Source organism: Sus scrofa, chromosome 9, assembly GCF_000003025.6.
Source record: "Sus scrofa isolate TJ Tabasco breed Duroc chromosome 9, Sscrofa11.1, whole genome shotgun sequence".
Classification (NCBI taxonomy): Eukaryota; Metazoa; Chordata; class Mammalia; order Artiodactyla; family Suidae; genus Sus; species Sus scrofa.
The window spans coordinates 93,490,529-93,512,557 of NC_010451.4; the positions used below are offsets into that span (position 1 = coordinate 93,490,529).

General features: G+C 37.9%; 1 long non-coding RNA gene across 1 annotated transcript in view; it reads left to right on the forward strand.

Moving 5' to 3' along the window:
• The window catches only part of LOC102166910, a 49,203-nt gene extending 27,381 nt beyond the window's left edge, over positions 1–21,822 (forward strand). Inside the window, exons 2-3 of the long non-coding RNA XR_001304172.2 lie at positions 19,352–19,426; positions 20,835–21,822. This is a non-coding gene — a long non-coding RNA (uncharacterized LOC102166910). The remainder of the gene's footprint in view (positions 1–19,351; positions 19,427–20,834) is intronic.

Here is a 22,029-nt window from a genome sequence, read left to right on the forward strand (position 1 = left end):
AAGTGGACTTTAGATTTTTTTAATTATAGGAAGAGATGACTTCTCGTAATTACTACTTAAGTATCCATAGTTTGGAAATCTGTCATCTTTAGATTCTAACTATATCAACAGAGAACATGAGAGATGATTTCTGATGAACAGCATGGAAATAATTAACAGTTTGGCTTGTTTCCATTTTTCATTCAACACTTTCATACCCCGCCTCCATGCTATTTCCAGTATGTTCATGTTTTCCCGCAATAGTATGAAATCATGTAATTAGTTTCCAAATCAGCAATGCTGACACAGCTATTGGCATTAAGTACAGAAAAATTGATCAACTTATTTTAAAGAAGATATTCCAAAGTAGTCAGGGTCTCTTTCCAAACGCTAGGGAGAGTCTGATATATCACTGCAATGTTTTTGTCATTATGTGAAAGGGCTTTTTTTTTTTTTTTCAATTTTATTGGCATAAAGTTGATTTTCAATGCTGTATTAGTTTCAGGTGTACAGCAAAGTGAGTCAGTAGTGCATATACATATATCCATTCTTTTTCAAGTTCTATTCCCATATGGGTTATTACAGAATGCTGAGTATGGTTCCCTGTGCTAAACAGTGGGTCATTGTTGGTTATCTATTTTATATATAATAGTGTGCATATGTTAATCCCAAACTCCTAATTTATCCCTCCCTCCATGTTTCCCATTTGGTAACCATAAGTTTGTTTTCAAAATCTGTAAATCTATTTCTGTTTCTGTTTCATAAATAAGTTCATTTTATGTTTTTATTAGATTCTACATATAAGTGATATCATAGCATATTTGTCTTTCCTGTCTGACTAACTTCAGGACAATCTCTAGGTCCATCCATGTTCCTACAAGGCATTATTTTGTTCTTTTTTATGGCTGAGTATATTCCGTTATATATATTTGTACTATATCTTCTTTATTCATTCCTCCGTTGATGGACAATTAGTTTGCTTCTATTTCTTGCCTATTGTAAATAGTGTGCTGCAGTGAACATTGGGGTGCATGTATCATTTCGAATTGTGATTTTCTCCAGATATGGGCCTACCAGTGGGATTGCTGGATCATGTGGTAGTTCTATTTTTAGTTCTTTAAGGAACCTCCATTCTATTTTCCACAGTGGTGGTACTAATTTACATTCTTACCAACAGTGTAGGAGGGTTCCCCTTTCTCTACATCTTCTCTAGCATTTATTGTTTGTAGACTCTTTTGATGATGGCCATTCTGACCAGTGTGAGGCGGTACCTCGATGTAGTTTTGATTTGCATTTCTGTAATAATAAGTGATGTTGAACATCCTTTCATGTGTTTTTGGCCATCTGTCTGTCTTTGGAGAAATGTCAATTTAGATCTGTCCATTTTTCGATTGGCTTGTTTTTTTGATATAGAGTTGCATGAGCTGTTTGCATATTTTGTTTTGTTTTTTTTTTTGTCTTTTGTCTTTTTTTGTTGTTGTTGTTGTTGCTATTTGTTGGGCCGCTCCCGCGGCATATGGAGGTTCCCAAGCTAGGGGATGAATCGGAGCTGTAGCCACCGGCCTACACCAGAGCCACAGCAACGCGGGATCCGAGCTGAGTCTGCAACCTACACCACAGCTCACGGCAACGCCGGATCGTTAACCCACTGAGCAAGGGCAGGGACCGAACCCGCAACCTCATGGTTCCTAGTCGGATTCGTTAACCACTGCACCACGACGGGAACTCCTGTTTGCATATTTTGGAGATTAATCCTTTGATGGTTGTTTCATTTGCAAATATTTTCTTCTATTCTGCAGATTCTTTTTATTTTGTCTATGGTTTCCTTTGCTGTGCAAAAACTTTTAAGTTTAATTACGCACCATCTGTTTATTTTTGTTTTTACTTTCATTACTCTAGAAGGTGGATCAAAAAACATATTTCTACGGTTTATGTCAGGGAGTGTTCAGCCTATATTTTCCTCTAAAAGTTTTATAGCATCTGGCTTTACTTTTAAGTCTTTAATTCATTTTGAGTTTATTTTTTTGTATGGTGTTACAGAATGTTCTAATTCCATTATTTTATATGTAGCTGTCCAGTTTTCCCAGCACCACTTGTTGAAGAGATTATCTTTTCTCTATTGTGTATACTTGCCTCCTTTGTCATAGATTAATTGACCATAAGTGTGTAGGTTTATTTCTAGGCTTTCTGTCCTGTTCCATTGATCTATATTTCTGTTTTTGTACCAGTGCCGTACTATTTTGATGACTCTAGCCTTGTAGTATAGCCTGAAGTCAGGGAGCCTGATTCTCCAGTTCTGTTTTTCTTAGGATTGCTTTGGCTATTTGGAGTCTTTTGTGCTTCCATAAACATTTAGAATTTTTTTGCTCTAGTTATATGAAAAATGCCAATGGTAATTTGATATGGATAGCATTGAATCTGTAGATTGCTTGGGTTGAGGTAAGATTCCCTCTATGTCCACTTTCTGGAAAATTTTTATCGTAAATATTGTTGAATTTTGCCAAAAGCTTTTGCTGTATTTGTGGAGAGATCATGATACGGTTTTTATTCTTCAGTTTGTAATGTGATGTATAAGACTGATTGATTTGTGTATATTGAAGACTCTTTGCATCCCTGAGATAAATCCCGCTTGATCATGGTGTATGATCCTTCTAATATATTATTATATTCAGTTTTCTAATATTTTATTGAGGATTGTTATGTCTGTGTTCATCAGTGATACCAGCTTGTAATTTTCTTTTTTTGTGGTATCTTTGTCTGGTTTTGATATCGGGGTGATGGTGGCCACAAAGAATGAGTTCTGAAGTATTCCTTCCCCTGCAATTTTTGAGAATAGTTTCAGAAGGGTAGGTGTTAACTCTTATTTAAATGTTTGTTAGGATTCACCTGTGAAACCCTCTGCTCCTGGACTTTTGTTTGTTGGGAGTTTTTAAATCACAGATTCAATTTTAGTATTTGTAATTGGTCTCTTCATGTTTTCCATTTCTATCTGGCTCTCTCTGGGGAGATTGTACCTTTTTAAGGATTTGTCCATTTATTCTAGGTTGTCCATTTTATTGGCATGTAGTTGCTTGTAGTAGTTTCCGTTAGTCCTTTTTATTTCTGTGGTGTTTGTTGTAGCTTCTTCTTTTTCATTTCTAACTTCATTGATTTGAGCCCTCTCCCCTTTTCTCTTGATGAGCCTAGCTAAAGGATTATCAATTTTGTTTCTCTTTTCAGACAACCAGCTTTTAGTTTCATTGATTTTTTTTCTACTCTTCATCTCTATTTCATTTATTTCTGCCCTTTTCCCCTTTATTTCTTGATTCCTTTTCTTCTACCAACTTTGGGTTTTGTTTGTTCTTGTTTCTTTAGTTGCTTTATGTATAAGGTTAGGTTATTTATTTGAGATTTTTCTTGTTTCCTGAGGTAGGCTTGTATTAATATAAACTTCCCTCATAGAACTGCTTTTACTCTGTAGATTTTGGATCATTGCATTTTCTTTTCATTTGTCTCTAGTTATTTTTGATCACTGCATTTTTCTTTTCATTTGTCTCTAGTTATTTTGAATCATTGCATTTTTCTTTTCATTTGTTTCTAGTTATTTTTTTATTTCCTCTTTGATTTCTTTAGTGATCCATTGGTTATTTAGTAGTATATTGATTGTTTAGTCTCCACATGTTTGGTTTTTTTTGCAGTTTATTGAGTTAATTTTTTCCCTTTTTCTTCCTTTTTTTTTTTTTTGGCCATGCCTGTGGCGTGCAGAAGTTCCCTGACCAGGGATTGAACCTGTGCCACAGCAGTGACTCAAATCACAGCAGTGACAATGTCTGATCCTTAACCCCTAGGCCACCAGGGAAGTCCTTGCTGTTTTTTTCTTATAGTTGATTTCTAATCTCATAGTATTGTGGTCTAAAAAGATGCTTGATAGGATTTCAGTTTTCTTAAACTTATCAAGGCTTATTTTGTGTTCCATCATTTGCTCTGTCTTGTTGAATGTTTCATGTGTGCTTGAAAATAATGTGTATTCTGCTGCTTTCAGATGGAATGCTCTACAGATATTTATTAAGTTGATCTGGTCTAATGTGTCATTTAAGGCCTATGATTTCTTATGATTCTCTGTCTAGATGATCTGTTCATGGATGTAAATGAGGTATTAAAGTCCCTCACTATTATTGTGTTACTGTCAGTGTCTCCTTTTATATCTATTAATGATTACCTTACATATTGAGATGCTCCTATGTCACATGCTTATATATTGACAGTTGTATTATCTTATTGGACTGATCCCTTAATCATTTTGTAGTGTCCTTAAATGTCTCTTGAAACAGTCTCTATTTTAAAGTCTGTTTTGTCTGATATGAGTATTGCTACTCCAGCTTTCTTTTGATTTCCATTTGCGTGGAATATGTTTTTTCATCCCCTCACTTTCAGTATATATGAATCTCTAGGTCTGAAGTGGGTCTCTTGTAGACTGCATATACACAGGTCTTGTTTTTGTATCCATTCAGCCAATCTACGTATTTTGGTTAGAGCATTTAATCCATTTATATTTAAGGTAATTATCAATATATATGTTCTTACTGTCATTTTGTTAATTATTTTGGATTTATTTTATAGGTCCTTTTTCTTCCTTCCCTCTTTTGTTCTCTTGTGATTTCTAGCATCCCTTTTTAAAAATTTACATATCTGAGAATATAAATACTAAAAAAATTAATGCAAAATTAATTATAAGCAATGTCTACGTCATTAAATTTGGCACAGATATTTGAAAAGCAGATGATAAGATTTTTTTTCTTTTTTTTTTAGAGCTGCACCCGCAGGATATGGAGGTTCCCAGGCTAGTGAATGAGAGCTACAGCTGCCACCCTACACCGAAGCCACAGCAGCATGGGACCTGAGCTGTGCCTGTGACATACACCACTGCTCATGGCAACACAGATCCTTAACCCACTGAGCGAGGCCAGGGATCAAACCCACATCCTCATGGATCCTAATTGGATTTGTTAACTGCTGAGCCATGAAGGGAACTCCACAGATGATAGTTTTAGCAAGAGTAAAATAACTATACTACACAGAGTCCTCTTACAATTTGACAAAGAAGAGAAACAACTCAATAGAAAAATAAACAAAGGGTATGAATTCACAAGAGCAAATCCAAACGTGATAAATATTTAAAAAGATGCTCTAATGTGCTAATAGTCATAAAACTAAATTAACATTGACATATTGCTTTATACCTCCCAGACTACCAAGTACCAAAAAAAAAAAAAAAGAAAAAATCTAAAAAGGGACAACAGCTATTACAAGCAAAGGTATAGAAACCATAGATATACTCATGCTAGCAGAAGTGAATTTTCACAGTTCACCTCTTTGGTAACCAAATATCACATTTTCTTCCCCCTTATAGAACCCTCTCATTCTCTTCTTTAAAGTCCCAGGTCTCTGAGTATTGTTCATTCCTTTCCTTCTGGTGTCCTTGTGTTTCCCCAGGGTCAAGTGACATAAAAACTAAAATACAAGTTACTGGTTTTCAACGCAAACATATTCAATGATTAAACATTAGCAGGAATAACTACAAAAATAGGCTTCCATTTGAAAAGGGACAGAATTAAAAACATCCAGTTGCCACGCATCCATAGCAAACATTCAAACCCTGATGGGCAAAAGTGGCAAGGATCCTGTGGAGTCAAGGAAGTTACTGCCAATCTAGCAAAATTTATTTCTGTTTTCTGGGAAATACCTCTGTCCTTCCTGAGGTGGGAGTAGGGGATCCTCGTCCATCCTATTTCATGATGAGGAGTGAGGTCAATTGCCTTGTTTTAACAGCTCACTTCTAGTTACTGTCTATTTGAAGGCCTAAGAATGACATTAGGGGCTTGTTCATGGAACCATCCATGTGATATGAGGCTGGGGATTGGGGAATAGAGGTACATACATGGATAGGGAAGTAGGGGGAGCACCCATAAAAGCAAGGAGTTTATCTGGTGGCTCCTTTTTGTGTCTCATCTCACAGAAAGTGTGTCGTCCTCCACACTCCTGAGTTGTATTTATCTGGCCCCCAACTGGGAGACTCAGAGTTCTTAAAGCTCTTCTGAGCTGAGGAGTGGGGCTGGAGCCTTAGGAGGTCCCTTCAGGTCTAGGTGGGACACAGGAACTACAGTAGCATTGTGGTGAGCACAGCAGCAGCCCTGTCAGTGCCTGGCCCTTAATTCTGGGGAGGCTAGAGTAGTTCCAGTACCATCAACTGCCCACTCATTGAGAGGGCCAGATCTCATGCTATTCCCACATGTCTCCTGCATGTGCAAATTTTAAAATGGCTGAAATATGGCTGTAATTGTAGGGTGCATGATATTTAATATTTGCACACATGACTTATTATTTGTGCAGGAACTTACATTTTATCTCTCAATTTTCATTTTGTTAATTTCAATGCAGAGTTAGTGAGATAGATGAAAGAAAGAAAGGGAGGAAGGAAGGAAGGAAGGAAAACAAACTGTAGTTCAGGCAGAAGAAGGAAGGGTGGGGAGCAAATATTTTTTATTAGGGCTTACTTATGCTAGGAGTTGCAGTAGATTGGGCAAATACATTAACATGGTGGTTCTCAAGTTTTGAGTATGTGTAAGGATCATCTGGGGACTTTGTATAAACGCAGATGTTTAGGTCTTATCCTATTTCAGCTATCCTCTGTATTCTTTTTTTTTTTTTTTTTTTTTTTTTAAGGTAAGAAGTAGAGTTATTGAGAGAGATATACACTCATGATGTGGGCCATCTCAGAAGGTGAGAGCAACCTGGGAGATATACATTCCATAGACAAAATTTGGTCCATCTAAAAAGGCTTGAGATTTGATCCTCTGTTTTCTTTATTAATTTTCTGGGTAGTTCCAGTATGCACTCAAGTTTGAGTTCTCCCTGCATTAATTCATTATATCTAAGGTAGTACCATTAATTTCTTTGCAGATGCCCAGGCTAGGTTTCACAGAGGTTAAGCAATTGGTGTGAATTGACTGGAAGAGAGGGAGGAACTTAGAAAGTAATTTTTGCCTGAATTGGTGGGGAGCTTAGAAGCTTGGAGATCTTAGTTGATGTTAGTATGACATTGTACTTGCTCACAGTCTGGAGAAGATTGATGACATTACAGACGGGGTAGTCAAACAAAACTATTGCACATGAAACAAAGAAACAAGAAAACAATCCCAGCATTGATATGCTACCTTATATCATTAATACAGTTTCTTTTCACTAAACATATCAAACATTTTTTTTCATATAGTTAAAAACAATGGAGGAAAAATTTCTTCCTCAATATTAGATGTTTCTAACACATCCTAGGGACTGGCCAGGGGGTGCTTATGCACTTTTTAAGATTTGTAAGTCATTTTGAGTCATCACCCTCACCACCCAATCCCAGATTCGTATAGAATAAAATGTAAACTCCTTTACATGAGCTAAAAGACTCTTCTTGATCTGGACCTGCCTGCTTCTTCAACCATGTCTACCGTCTCCTTTAGCCCTATTTTACCTCACTGGCTTTTGCTATCTGAGGGTTTTGCATCAGACTGTTTTTCTGCCTAAAAGACTCTCCTTACTTCAGCCTATCTTACACAGTTCGTATATTAGTTTGCTTTATTTTCCTTATAGCGTTGATCACTATCTGAAAGTTGATCACTTATTTATTTGTTTACTTGCTTCCTGTCTTTCTCCCACATTCCCAAGTAAGCTCTTTGTCTTGTTCCTTTATATTTCCATAATATTTAGAAAAATGCCCCAGTGCCTGGCACATAGCAGGACATAATACATATTTGTTGAATGAATGAATATGCCTTTCATACAAAGGAACAGACATAGATACACACACACACATGCGCACGCTCTAAGAAAGGTACACCAATGGGATCATGCTATCATTTAAAAATTAATTATGTGGTTTGGAGATTTTCCCAGGAAAATACATACATATTTACCTAGGTTTTTTTTTTAAGACTTAAAGATCTCTAGGATATGAAATTAAGTTAAAATAATAAAGTGCAGAATGTAATACTATTTGTGGATGTACTGTGATTCATTTATCTAGACCTCCCTTGATGGATATTTTGGTTGATTCCAGGAACTTGATGTTTCAAAAATGCAGTAATGGAGAGTTTCCATCGTGGCTCAGCGGAAATGAATCTGACTAGTATCCATGGGGATGCAGTTTCGATCCTTGACTTCGCTCAGTGGGTTAAAGATCAGACGTTGCCATGAGCTGTGGTGTAGGTCACAGACAAGGCTCAGATCCCATATTGCTGCGGCTGTGGTACAGGCCTGCAGCTACACCTTTGCTTCAACCCCTAGCCTGGGAACCTCCATATGCTGCAGGTGCAGCCCTAAAAAGACAAAAAAAAAAAAGGCAAGAAAAAATGCAGTGGTGGATATAATCATACTAGCATACTGGAGTACTTTTCTTCATCTTTCACTTTTAAAATTTTAATATTTCAGGTGCATACATAGTTATACAATATTTTTATCGGAATCACCATATTATGTGACTGTTATTGGTGGTAGGAGGGAGATATTATTAATTAAAATTAATGCCTAAGGATTTTCAAAGATTGATAGGAAGATTAGGGAGAAAAGTTCTTTTTAATTTAGCTTCAGATTTACTGTAAATGACACTAGTACATGTGAGATGCCAGTTTTTAAATGAATTTCCTGGAAAAGAAAAAAGGATTTTGCTTATTACGCTGACTTTTGAAATAAAATCAAGAATTTGTTCATTTCTCAAGTGTAAAATTCATCAGGGCCCATGCCTGCTGACCCATGAGGAGTTTCAAAAGGCTGGCTAATGCGTTATTGATTGTTCTTCTAATTAGTTCTAGGAAATGGGTGGTCCTTGGGGTGGGTGAAGCATGCAGAGCCTGCGGCAGAACATGCTGTGTGTCCCTGTCTCTGCTCCACCAGACTTGTTAGTATAATGCCATCAGTTCCCCAGGATAACAAAGAGCCTTGATGGCCAAAAGGGTTTTTAAAAGAGCTGTGGCATGAGGAAGGGGCAAGGAAGTGAGGAAAGGCAGCTCCTCCAGCTGAGCTTTGTAGCTGTGCAAAAGTAAGATGCACTTTTGTGAACTGAGTGTTCATATGAGAGTCCAGTCTTATTAGCTAGCAGAACCAACTCCTGCCTCATCCCGTGGCTGTTTCCTTTAATTATAACTTGTCTTTCAACAAGAGGAGAAGACAAGGTGAAAGACAGGTGGCCCAGAGTCATTTACCTCATCCACATAGCCTGGGTCAGTATTTCTCAAAGGATTACCTTTGTACCTCTGTGTACCTCTGGATGCATTCCAGTGTTTCAGTGTTTATTTTAAAAGCATTCATGTAAGCCTAAGCAGAGGCTCCCACCTGGTGCCGCCAACTCCAAACTGTATCTTGACATGTTTTCACTTTATGGGAAGTCATAAGTTACAGTAGTGAGAAGCAATAACCAGTTCCCTAAGACCTGGAGAGACCTGCCTTTTCTTGGAGGTAACCAGGTCTATTTACACATCCAACCCCAGAAAGAAGGCCAAGAGAGCATCTGTGTGTGCCTTATGAATTTAAATGCGTGGCGAATGCTCATTCTTTAAGTCTGGCCAAATGAGTATTTTGAGCCTTATCAGTCTGGTTAGCAATTCCTTTTTCCTTGGGGAGAAGATAGGGGTTGGCATAAGGTGGTTAGAGTGGCAGATGTGTTTTCTCTTCTATATCTGCACTAAGTTTAAAAAGAGAATTTTTCCCCAAGTAGCAATGCTAGAACTCAGTTTAAGTACCAGAAGTCTGAAGGAAGAGACTATTTTGAACCCACCTTGGTCTGTGTTCCTTTTCCCTTTGTTTCTCTGTATTGCTTTTATAGCTATATATCTATGTATATTCGTGCTTATATATATGTGCATAAATATTGATCTATATCTATAATTCTATCTACTTTCTTTTTCTTTAACCAGATCTTGGGAAGGCCACATGTACATCTACAGAACATCTCTGGTGATACAATGTCAGCAGTAGTCTGATCTATCTTGGGCCTTTTTCCAGTGCTAATGGCTAAGCTTCCATGAGATGCTAGAATACCTTAAAAAGAAGATCATGTCATTGGCTGAGACCCCTGTTCCCTAACCAGGACAATATCTCTGAATTTTAAATGAAAGCTACACTGTGAGGTTTTGTTTTTTGGTTTTTTTTGTTTTGTTTTGTTTTTTTCTTCTCCCATCTTATTTCATGGTGCTTACTAGAGGAAGTTTTAATGGTAATTAGTGTAGGATTGAACTTGGAGGATGTAATGAAATACGGACAGGTTCTTAACCCATATATGAACCTTTGCAAGAATATTTGCCTTTGAGCCAGCTTGAGCATCTCATTACTTATGCCCATGATGCCAATAGACTGAATTGCATAATAATTCCAAAGATTCTATCTGCCAGGCTCTTGTCTGTTTTCATGATGTATTTAGAAGACTCTGAGAGGACCTGATACTTCAGGAGAAAGTGCTGGTTTGGCCAGTGGAGACTAGAGGCATTTGTTCATTTTCTGTTTGAGAAAATGGCCATTATTTCTCCAAGATGTTATAATTTATAAAAGCTACTTACTCATTAAATGTAGTGTTTTTCCCTTCAAAATAGGAAAGATGAATATAATTTTTTTCTAAAAATCCTATTACTAATGTTAATGATTTGTAGATCACTTATTACTTTGCTTATTGATGGGGCTACATTGGGGTCTGAAAGTCTAAAACTTTACTCCCATTATTATAGATATATTCCTTCTAGTAAGAACTGAAAAACTGTTTGTACATGTAATTTTCTAAGTTTATAAATGTAACTTTATAGGTAGTTGAATCATAATTAAAGCTCTCTGATTAATTATTCTATTTTGTGTAAGTTTCCATTTTATCAAGATTTTTTAAAAAAAACCTAGGTACATTTGTACTTTCTTGTTTTTTTTTTGTTTGTTTGTTTTTTTGTTTTGTTTATGGCCTCTCTGTGGCATGTGGAAGTTCCCTGGTCAGGGATTGAACACATACCACAGCAGCAACCCGAGCCACTACAGTGACAGTGCTGGATCCTTAATCTACTGCACCAAAAGGGAACTCCTGCTTTCTTATTGAATACATTTCACTTTGGAAATGTATAGTTACAGCTCTTTTATCCTGTAAGGAAGGGGGTGAAGAGGTGAAGATTTCAGGAAACAGGAGTAGATTGAATTATACGACCCTCCTTGTAAGTAATAAAGAAAGCCTAGAGTATATAGTGCAAGGATGGATCTACTGTTCCAAGAAAGAGGCTATTTCCTGAGTCTGATTTCAGATATCCCATCAGAAATAAGGAGCAGACATGAACACAGTACATAATGAATAAATATCTTCTCTACAGGAATATAATTTTACATCAAAGATATATTTTCATGCTTAATTTTTGGTTCTTTGCTTTATTTCAAAGTTCCAAAATGACTCTACTTTTTTTTTTTTTTTTTTCTTTTCAGGACAGCACCCGCGGCATTTGGAATTTCCCAGGCTAGGGGTTGAATCCAAGCTGTAGCTGCTGGCCTACACCACAGCCACAGCAACACGGGATCTGAGCCGTGTTTGCAACCTACACCACAGCTCATGGCTTGCCAGATCCTTAACCCACTGAGCAAGGCCAGGGATCAAATCCACATCCTCATGGATCCTAGTCACACCACTGAGCCACGAAGGGCACTCCTAAAATTATTTTTGACTAAAAGATTTAGAAGACAAATTGTACATCTCCTGAAGGTTACAGCCAAAAGGTATGTCCGGCAGTGGGAAATCACTGCAGATAGTGGTAAAATGATCCAGATCAATATCACAGTGTTCTTATGCTTTGACCAAAACTGGATAGAGAGATGGTAGCATAATGGGATAGCAGGTATTGTAAAACACATCAAGGAAGCAATGATGATGGGACAGAAGTTTACTTTCAGAGGGGATATTTCATTCTTCTATCCTGAACATCCCAGAATAATGCTTTTTAGAGAATTTGTAAACAATTTATCAAGGATGACAACATTAAGATTTCAATGATGACAACACTTAAAACGAATGAATGTGGTAAAGGTAGCTGAGTAAGCCTGGATTATCCTTTAATACATAGAACAAAATTCCACGAGGGTTTCCATGTCTAATGTTAGGTTGTCATGAAAGACGTCAATAAACAAACAAGTAACAAGGAGCTAGGCTTATTTATTTATTGATTGATTGTCTTTTTTAGTGCCACATCCACAGCACATGGAGGTTCACAGGCTAGGAGTAGAAATGGAGCTATAGCTGCCAGCTTAGGCCACAGCCACAGCAACATGGGATCTGAGCTGCATCTGAGACACACACCACAGCTCACAGCAACGTTATATCCTTAACGCACTGATCGAGGCCAGGGATCAAACTAGTAGGGTTCATTATAGCTGAGCCACCACGGGAACTCTGAGATCGACTGACTTATTATTCCTTCTTAAATTTGTTGCTGTTCCTTCCTGCAGATCCTCTCAAGAAATTAATGGTACCAAGGTGTGGCTTGAGATGTCTCAAGCCTTTTGTTTCTTTCTCTCATTCCTCTTTTCCCCTTGGGCCAACTTTTAAAAATACTCTAGTTGTTTACCCCTCGAGTTAATTATTGTGGGTTACAGAGACACAAGTTGTGCTATCTGTTGCACATCATAAGTGGCTTCCAGAAAACATATCAAGGTGAAAAACATTTGTGAGTTCTGCTCATTTATCTACTCGTAAACTCTCTTTATGAAAAAACTATTTCTGCGGAGAACTTGATGAGGGAAGAGAAGAAAGGCTTATAGATTACAGATTTTATAACAACACAGTTGAGCAACTCCACAGTTGTTGGTTCACAATGAACCTCCATGGTGAACCTCAAATATGGTTTGGGTGAGATTATGTTTATGGCCAGAGCTTCACTACCTTGACCTTGATGGAAACTATGATCACACTGACCAGGGAACATATACCGGTTTCCTATTAAGACCGTGCTTGTTAAGCATCTCTGCTGGAAAGTTACTGACTCAACAGGAGTGCCTCCACAGAGGGCTCCAAGTTTATACTCTAGGTAATTGGGGGGTCAGCATATGGGCAGCCTCTGTGAGTGGCAGGAAGCGGTTAGGAATAAGGTTTGTTTGGAGGGTCACCTGTGCCTTACCCTGGTCAGCCTGGCTTTACTCCCATCTGACAGAGCCCTAGAATCAAGTTGAAGATATGTAACCAACCATGCAATAGAGCTTCTTGTGTCAGGGCTCTGATGTCAGAGAGATCTGGGTATAAACCTTGGGTCTGTCACTTACTAGCTGTGTGAACTTTAAGCCTCTGTTTCCACATTTGTATTAATTCCTAGAGCTGTCATGAGGATTCAGTTGAATCATGTCTGTAATAGCACTCAACTAAGACTGGTCATTGTTGCTTCAGTGACGTAAGGTGAAAGTGAAAACACAAGTCACAATGCAGTCACTCTTTCTTAAAGACTTGGTGTGGGTGAAAGGGAGTGGGGGATGAGTGTGTGACTGGAGAGAGCATAGTGGTACCTCCTAGGATTTTCCATAGCTCCTGGGGTTCATTCTCCTCACTGGCTTTTCAGCTCTTCTTTTATTCCTTCTGTTCCAGAGCCAGAGTTGTAAATCAGAAATAATGGACTGGTGAGTAGATAATACTGAGGCCTGTACATATCCTCCAGCCTATGTGATATTTGATTCTCAATAGACATATAATTAATAGTCAAAAATAGTCATATAATTCTGTAGTCAAAAGGAAGCCTGGCACAAATGAACCTATCTATAGACAAGAAATAAACTCATGGACATGGAGAACAGACTTGCAGTTGCCAAGGGGGATGGGGAGGGAGTGGAAATGGACTGGGAATTTGGGGTTAGTAGATGCAAACTATTGCATTTAGAGTGGATAAGCAATGAGATCCTGCTCTATAGCACGAGGAACCATATCTAATCACTTGTGAAGGAACACGATGGAGGATAATGTGAAAAAAAGAATGTATATAAATGTGTGACTGGGTCACTTTGCTGTACAGCAGAAATTGACAGAACATTGTAAATCAACTATAATAAAACAGTTTTTGTTTTTTTTTTTTTAAAAAGGAAGCCAGAGACTATCAATCAACCCTGCTCATTACCTATTGCAGAGCAGAGATTCTGGGTTTGAGACTTCTAAAGGATTCTAGACTAAAGCAAACACAATTTACTAAACATGGTGTGATAGAATGGATTGCGTCCCCCATCCCAAATTCATGCTGGAGTCCTCAGTCTCAACTACATCAGAATGTGACTTTACTTGGAAATAAGGTGATTGCAAATATAACTAATTAAAATAAGTTTAGGTCATACTGGAGTAGGGTGGGTCCCTAATCCTGTTTGATCAGTGTCCCTACAAAAGCGAAAAATTGGAGACAGACACAGGTGCAGGGAGAACACCAGGAAAACTTGGAAGCAGGTATTGGGGTCATGCATCTATAAACAAGAGAGCACCAAACATTTCCAGGAAACCACTAGAAGCTAGGAGAGAGGCATGGAACAGGTTCCGTAGCACAGCCCTCAGAAGGAACCAAACCTGCCAACACATTGATCTGAGACTTACAGCCTCCAGAATTATGATAGAATAAATTTCTTTTAAACCAGCCCATTTATGGTACTTTGTTATGACAGCCCTAGTAAATGAATACACATAGGTAAAATTATCTCCATTTCTCTTAAACAGGGCTGGGACTAGGGTGAAGCACATGAGCATTTGCCTCAGGCACAACATTTAAGGGGAGCCAAAATAAACCCCTCAGTAATGAATATAAATAATGTCTTCATGCAATATTTAAAAAATTGAAATTCATGCAAAAAATCAGTGCTAAACAAAATATCAAAATTTTGAATAAAGAAAGCATCAGTGGTAGCTTCATGCAGTACATATTGGAGCCTGGGGCCAAAGGAATGAAAAACCGGCAATACTGATCATGTCTTTATTTAAACTTTACAAATTTTGTTCATCATGGACTTTTTACATACTTTTTTTTTGTTTTTTAGCCACACCCAGGGCATATGGAAGCTCTGAGGCAAGGGATAGAACCTGAGCCACATCAGTGACTTGAGCCACAGCAGTGACATTGCTGGATCCTTAACCCTCTGTGCCACAAGGAAACTCCAGATTTTTTATATATTTTTGATATTTCAAAACATTGAATAAAATATATGTATCTTGGGAGTTCCCAATGCGGCTCAACAATTAACAAACCCAACTAGCATCCATGAGGATGCGGGTTTGATCCCTGGCCTCGCTCAGTGGGTTAAGGATCTAGCATTGCTGTGAGCTTTAGTGTAGGTCATAGACATGGTGCAAATCTGGCATTGCTGTGGCTGTGGTGTAGGCCAGCCATATCTTGATCTCTGAGATTTTTGGCACCACCTCACTTGTCTCATCCTAGTCCTTGCCCTGCTTCAAGACTGTTGAGGATAGGACCCTAGTTTCAATACAGAGGAGGCTGAATTCTATGTGATTCCCACATTCATCATTTTGTTGTTGGCCAGAGAAATGAAGTAAGAACCGCTTGCCGGATAGTTTCACTTGTCTTTCATGTCTTCTCAAATACAAAGACAAACACGAAACAATTTCTCAACTCCAAAATGATTCCTTTGGTATCACCCTTTCTTCAGTCCCAGTATTATTCTTACATTAATTGTGCGTTAAAACTCCAATGATTCTGTTGTCTCTCGTGTCACCTATATCCAGTTGGTAAGTCAGGCTATTCTTTCCCTATCTCCTAAGTAAAAAAAATAAAAGGTCTTGTTGTGCTTTTATAAAACAAATATTAAAGAAGACATTGAGGTATAAGATTTAATATATTTTAGCAGATATAAAAAGAGAGTAAAAAATTGTCAATTGTCTTACCATCCAGAGATACCCTTTCTCAATATTGTCATGTACATTCTTCCAGACAATATACATTTGTGCTTGCAAATATATTTTTTAAAATGGGATTTATATATGTTTTTTGGGTAGTCTTAACTTGTTAATTGCCTTGTGAATTGTGGACATCTTTTCATGGTAATAAATCTATGTGTACAAAATAATTTTTAATGGTTTCATAGCATTCAAATAAATGGCTGGACCTTAATGTATTTAATCAATATCCTCTTTAGAACATTAGGCTTATTTCTACTTTTTATTGCTATTCACAACACCACAATGAGCATCTTTATACATGTACACTTATCTGGTGATTTTTTTAGGCTGAATTATTAGAAGTAAAGTTATTGGGCCACAAATGTACAAATTTTATTATTTTATGCTTATTGCTAAATTAATGAAATTTTGTTTTTACCGTTGGTTTATGGAGGGCTCTTTCTCCTAGATATCATTTGGTATTTTGAATATTTCACTTATTTTGTGAATTATCTACTCATGTAACTTATATATTCTCTCATTTGGGTTGTTCATCTATTTCAAAGTGGTTTTTAAATATTTTCGTTAAGGATATTGTCTGAATATTAACTCCTGATTAAGGTTATTTACACATAGCTGATATATTTCCAGCTTATAAATTGTGTTTTAATTTATGTTATATTTTACCCAACAAGAAATGTTAAGTTTTATGTAGACAAAAATGCCTATTTTCCTTTCTAAGTTTGGAATCATGCTTGGAAAATCCTTCTTTAACTCAAGACTACAAAAGAGTTTACCTAAATTTTCTTTTAGTACAGTTGTAGTTCCATTCTTACAAGCACATTTTTTTTATGGCCACGCCTGCAGCATATGGAAGTTCTCAGGCTAGGGGTTGAATCAGGGCTGCAACTGCTGGCCTATGCCACAGCAACAGCAATGCAGGATCCAAGTCCTGTCTGCAGTGTACACTACAGCTCATGGCAACGCTGGATCCTCAACCCACTGAGTGGGACTAGGGATCCAACCAGCAGTCTTCATGGATACTAGTCGGGGTCATTATCTCTGAGCCACTATGCGAACTCGTTACAAGTACATTTTAATCCATTTAAAATTCATATAAAAGTTCTGTTGATTCTTCCTGTCCTGTTCTTTCTATTCCTCTTGCTACCGACCTTTTGGACCCTGTGTGATTGTAGTCACCTCTTACTTAATATTCTTGTTATTAAAAAATATTATTCATATGATCTTTTGGATAAAAACATTCTAAAGACTGTCCATTGTTAGAAAAAACAGCTCAGAACCCTCTAGCCAATCATCCAATCATACTTTTCTAATCCTGTTACTCATTCTTACCTCTATTGGAGCTATCTGCTCAAAATGGGCTGAAATAATCCTTGTCTCCCAAATATGTCTCTTTGACTCTGTGCCTTTATTCATGACGTTTTCTCCTCATGAAATGCCCTGCCCACACCCATTCCATTCTTTAAGTCACCACTAGGAAGTCATTTCTGGTCACACCGTTCACAGAACCTTTGCTTGTTTTTGAAACTCTTATATCACTTGTAAGTTTGAGTCCTAGCTGTACGCTGGCTTGCTTTGTTATTTAACATTCTGCTTGTGTGTTTAAAGTCCTGGACTTAAGGGTTTCAGAGTTGGGAGAATCTCAAAATATGTCATTCAATGTGTTATCTGACCTTGAAACTTTTCTACAGTATTCTTGCTAAATAGTCACTAAGCCTTTGTTTGATTACCTCCAATAATGGGGAACTCACTATATCCCATGACTGCACTTGCCATTCCTAGTTATATCCTAATGACTGGAAAAAAATTTCTTATTGAAAGCCTTCAAATCTTCATTCTTCTCTCCTTACTCTTAGAATTATGGAAAGAACAGCAAATGTAGGATCTAGAAAAACTAGTTTTGAATCTTTTTTTAAATGATTTTAATTTTTTCCATTATAGCTGGTTTACAGTGTTCTGTCTAGTTTTGAATCTTGACTCCACTCGCTAACTATTGCTCTTGCGCAAAATGCTCTATTTCCATTGGGTTTCAGTTTCCTCATTTGCAAAAGAGGGATGATACCTACTTTGTAATACGGTGGTAAGTATATCATTAACTGAGAATTAAAGTAATTAAATGAGGATATATGAACAACTGTGGCACAGATCTTAGCACCGAGAGAGCATTTGATAAATATTTGTTGAATTAGAATTTGTTTTATCTTCTGGAACTATGCAGACAAAATCAAATCCTATAATGCCCTTTGCTTAAGTCTTTTCTTCTCCATCTAATATTTCCAATTCTTTGAGTTATTTTCTGATATCATAGTTTCTTGTGTCATAAGGTATACTCCCTGCTCTCCTGATCATTCTCTTTTCTACATACTGCACTTTTTCGGCACACCTCTTAAAAGATGGGATTCTGAATTCTGGCAGGCACTCCTAGAGTCACCTAATTAGTATCCTATCATGCTATATGTCAATTTCATTGATTCTCAAACTTGGATATATATGAGAATCATCTGGGGAGTTTTTAAAAAATACTGAGGCCATTCTCAGCGCTTGTGTTTTAAAAGATCTTCAGTGAACACTAAGCACACTGGCACACTTTAACAGCGAGCCAGGTGATTGTTTTTTTTGTTTTTGTTTTTGTTTTTGTCTTTTTAGTGTTGCATTTGTGGCCTATGGAGGTTCCCAGGCTAGGGGTCAAATCGGAGCTACGGTAGCCAGCCTATGCCACAGCCACAACAACGCAGGATCCAAGCTGTGTCTGTGACCTATACCACAGCTCACAGCCACGCTGGATCCTTAACCCACTGAGTGAGGCCAGGGGTTGAACCTGCATCCTCATGGATACTAGTCAGATTCATCTCCACTGAGCCATGACTTAATACCTCGTCAGGTGATTCTGATGAACACAGGTGTATAAATTCCTTGGGAACAGATTTGCAATCCCCAAATGAAATGCTTGGACTCAGAAGTATTTCAGAATCAGATTCCCCCCCATCTTTTGAAAAGGCGAAATGGTGCATGAATCATTAATATGAGATACCCTTGGTGGGTCTGGATCTTTACCTTGTAGTCAAATACATAAATATTTTGGCAGTGACATACTTAAACATTCAAGTTGAGTGGAAACAATACAGGCCATAAATAGCCTCATGTTAGCAGATATCTAGTGTTGCAGCCAAATGAATCTTGGCAGAAAATTGAGAACTTCCAAATTGTAGGTAAGGAACTGTGGAGAGTCTTTCCAGCATTTAGCCAGATGTGCCTCCCATACCTGTGAGCTTAACACATATTCAGTGAACGAATGAATGAGACAGTTTTCTATGTGTTATAGAAGTTTTCTGTGTGTTTCTATGGTATATTTCCTAAAGTTAATTCTCCTCCAACAAATAATGCCTTTGGACCTTAAAACTAGAAATAAGCTAATTTAAAAGTCACTGAAGGAGAATCAGTTTGTTCTTTTTTTAATCTTTTCAGACTTTCTATACTTGGAAATACATACATATCAAATGACTGAAGAAAAATGGAGAGCTTTTCTTATACGGGATTGAGGTAAGTAAGCCAATAAATGTTTTTTGACTCCCTATTGTATGCAAGGCCTTATAACATATTCTGTGACAATTGAGGAAAGGATTAGAGCACAGCTGGAAAAATCAAAATTTCACTGAGAATCTCAATGAAGGGATCTGAAAGACTATTTTGATTTTGAATAACCAGTATTGTAAGTCTAAAGTTTAATCAACATTAAATAAGATAAAATGGCAGGAATTTACACATAGACAGAATTAAATTGTAAGAATCAGCAAGCAGTAACAACAGAAAAATCTCTAGTTCCGTTTGTTTTGAAAGTGGGAAGTCTCTGAAGAAAGGAGCTCTTCAGTGCGGACTGTGCTGCTCTCAGCCCTTGAAGAGAAGGTGTTGGGGTGGCATTACGATGGCTGTCTTTATTGAGCAGGTTCCTGAAGACTTCTTACCAGGAGGAATCTATTTCCTCACTTAGACCTTGTATCAATCAGGTTTCTACAGAGAAACAGAACAGTTCGGATGCATATATGTGTACAGAGATTGATTATAAGGATTTGGCTCCTGTGATTATGGAAGCTGGCAAGTTCACAATCTGCAATGCAGGCTGGCTCAAGACGGAGAAAAACCAATAGGGCAGATGAAGTCCAAACTCAGTCTGCTGGAGAATTCCCTCTTCCTTGGGGAGCCTGTGCTTTTGTTCTAGTCAGGCCTTCAGTTGATTGGATAAGAGGTTCATCCACGTTGTGGAGAGCTGTCTGCTTTACTCACAGTTCACCCATTTAAATGTTAGTCATACTCAAAAATACTCTTCAGGGTGACACATAAAAGTAACCATCATAGATATTAATATAAAATAACCTTCCTTCATCTCAATATTTAGCTTTAATTGTTTATAGTTAGATTTGACTGTAAGATTTTTTTTTTTAAAGAGTTGCAAAGGCATATGGCTTGATTTCATAGATTTTTGGTTGTTTAGATCTTTACATGTCTACCAAGCTCCCAAGAGATGCCCATGCTGCTTGTCTGTGGACCACACTTTGAGGACCAAGGAGTACTATTTCATGCTCCTGCTTTCAGAAGGAGAGAGTGTATAGCAAAGACAAAGGAATCTTTTCCTGTGTTCTGAGTTTCAAAGTTTAGGTCTTTGGGGGAAAAGGGAAGAACTTAGGAAAAAAGGCAAAGATTGGAGAGAAGTCATGATACAAGCAGAACATTCTGCGGACTGGGTTGCCAAGAAGATCAGTATCCCCAAGAAGACCTTTTCTCCTTCTTCCCTCCCCCACCCCCACTCCCGCCCCAGAGGAAGCCAAATTCCAAGAGAAATGTGGGGAGTATGTGGTGATAAGAATCATTCGTGTGGGGTAGGGATATACAAAGGAAATTAAATAGCCAGTGTAAGAAATTTGATAAGTTTTTTTTTTCTTTCTTTTTATAGCTGCACGTGCAGGCCTACACCACAACCACAGCAACACCAGATCTGAGCCATGTCTATGACCTACACCACAGCTCATGGCAACACCAGATTCTTAACCTACTGAGCAAGGCAAGGGATCAAACCCACATTTTCATAGAGACAACGTCCGGTCCTTAATATGCTGAGCCACAATGCAACCCCAAGGTTTTTGATTTTGTTTTGTTTTTAGACAATGACTTGTTCTGTGCTCACTCTGTTCCAGTCAGGGACCAGCCAAAAGCTTAATATATTTCATTATTTCATCCTTACAACAACCCCATGAGCTAAGGGTGGATACTTCTATTATCCCCATTTTTAGCAGAGGGCGAGGGTCTCCTGCCTATCCCATGGTTGGTAAGTAGGGGGCCCAGGGATTCCAAAAAGCTTTTTGTGGGGATTAAGTGAATTGATATTTTTAATGTACTTATCACTGCCTGGCCCATAGAAAATATTATCTAAATGTTAGCAGTTATTGTAATGATTTTAGAAGATCCTCTCCCAGTTCTTTCTCTCCTACTGACAGAGCTAGAGTTTTCACCTCTTTCTACCCCTACTTTGAACAAACCTGAGAAGACCTGTGTTCACTCCTTTCCTAGCAGGGCCAACAGATTCTGGTGAAGTAAAGCTTCTCTAGTCAACATGATTTATAAGGAATAAGAAGAGAGAGAAAGCAGCTTCTCAGAATATGGAGGGGGTTGGTGACTCCAGTAGGGTGAAAAGTGGACTGTAGGAATTATTGGTGAGAAGGGAGAGAGCACAGAAAATCAGAGCCCTGTGCTTGGCCTCCAGAAGCCTCAGTTAGCAAAGAGGGCCCCCCCCTTCCAATTACAGCCATCCCTTGGTATCCCCCAGGGATTGGTTCCAGGATCCCTATGGGTACCAAGGTCCACAGATGCTCAAGTTCCTCACATAAAATGGCATTGTATTTGCATATAACCTATGCATGTGCTCCCATATACTTTAAATCATCTCTAGGTTACCTATAATACCAAATACAATGTAAATGCTAGGTAAATAATTGTAAATACAATGTAAATTCTATGTAAATAGTTGCTGGTGTGGAGCAAATTCAAGTTTTTCTTTTTGGAACCTTCTGGAATTTTTTTTTCCCCCAAATATGTTCAATCCATGGTAGGTTGAGTTTGTGCATGTGGAACCTCAGATACAGAGGGCTGAC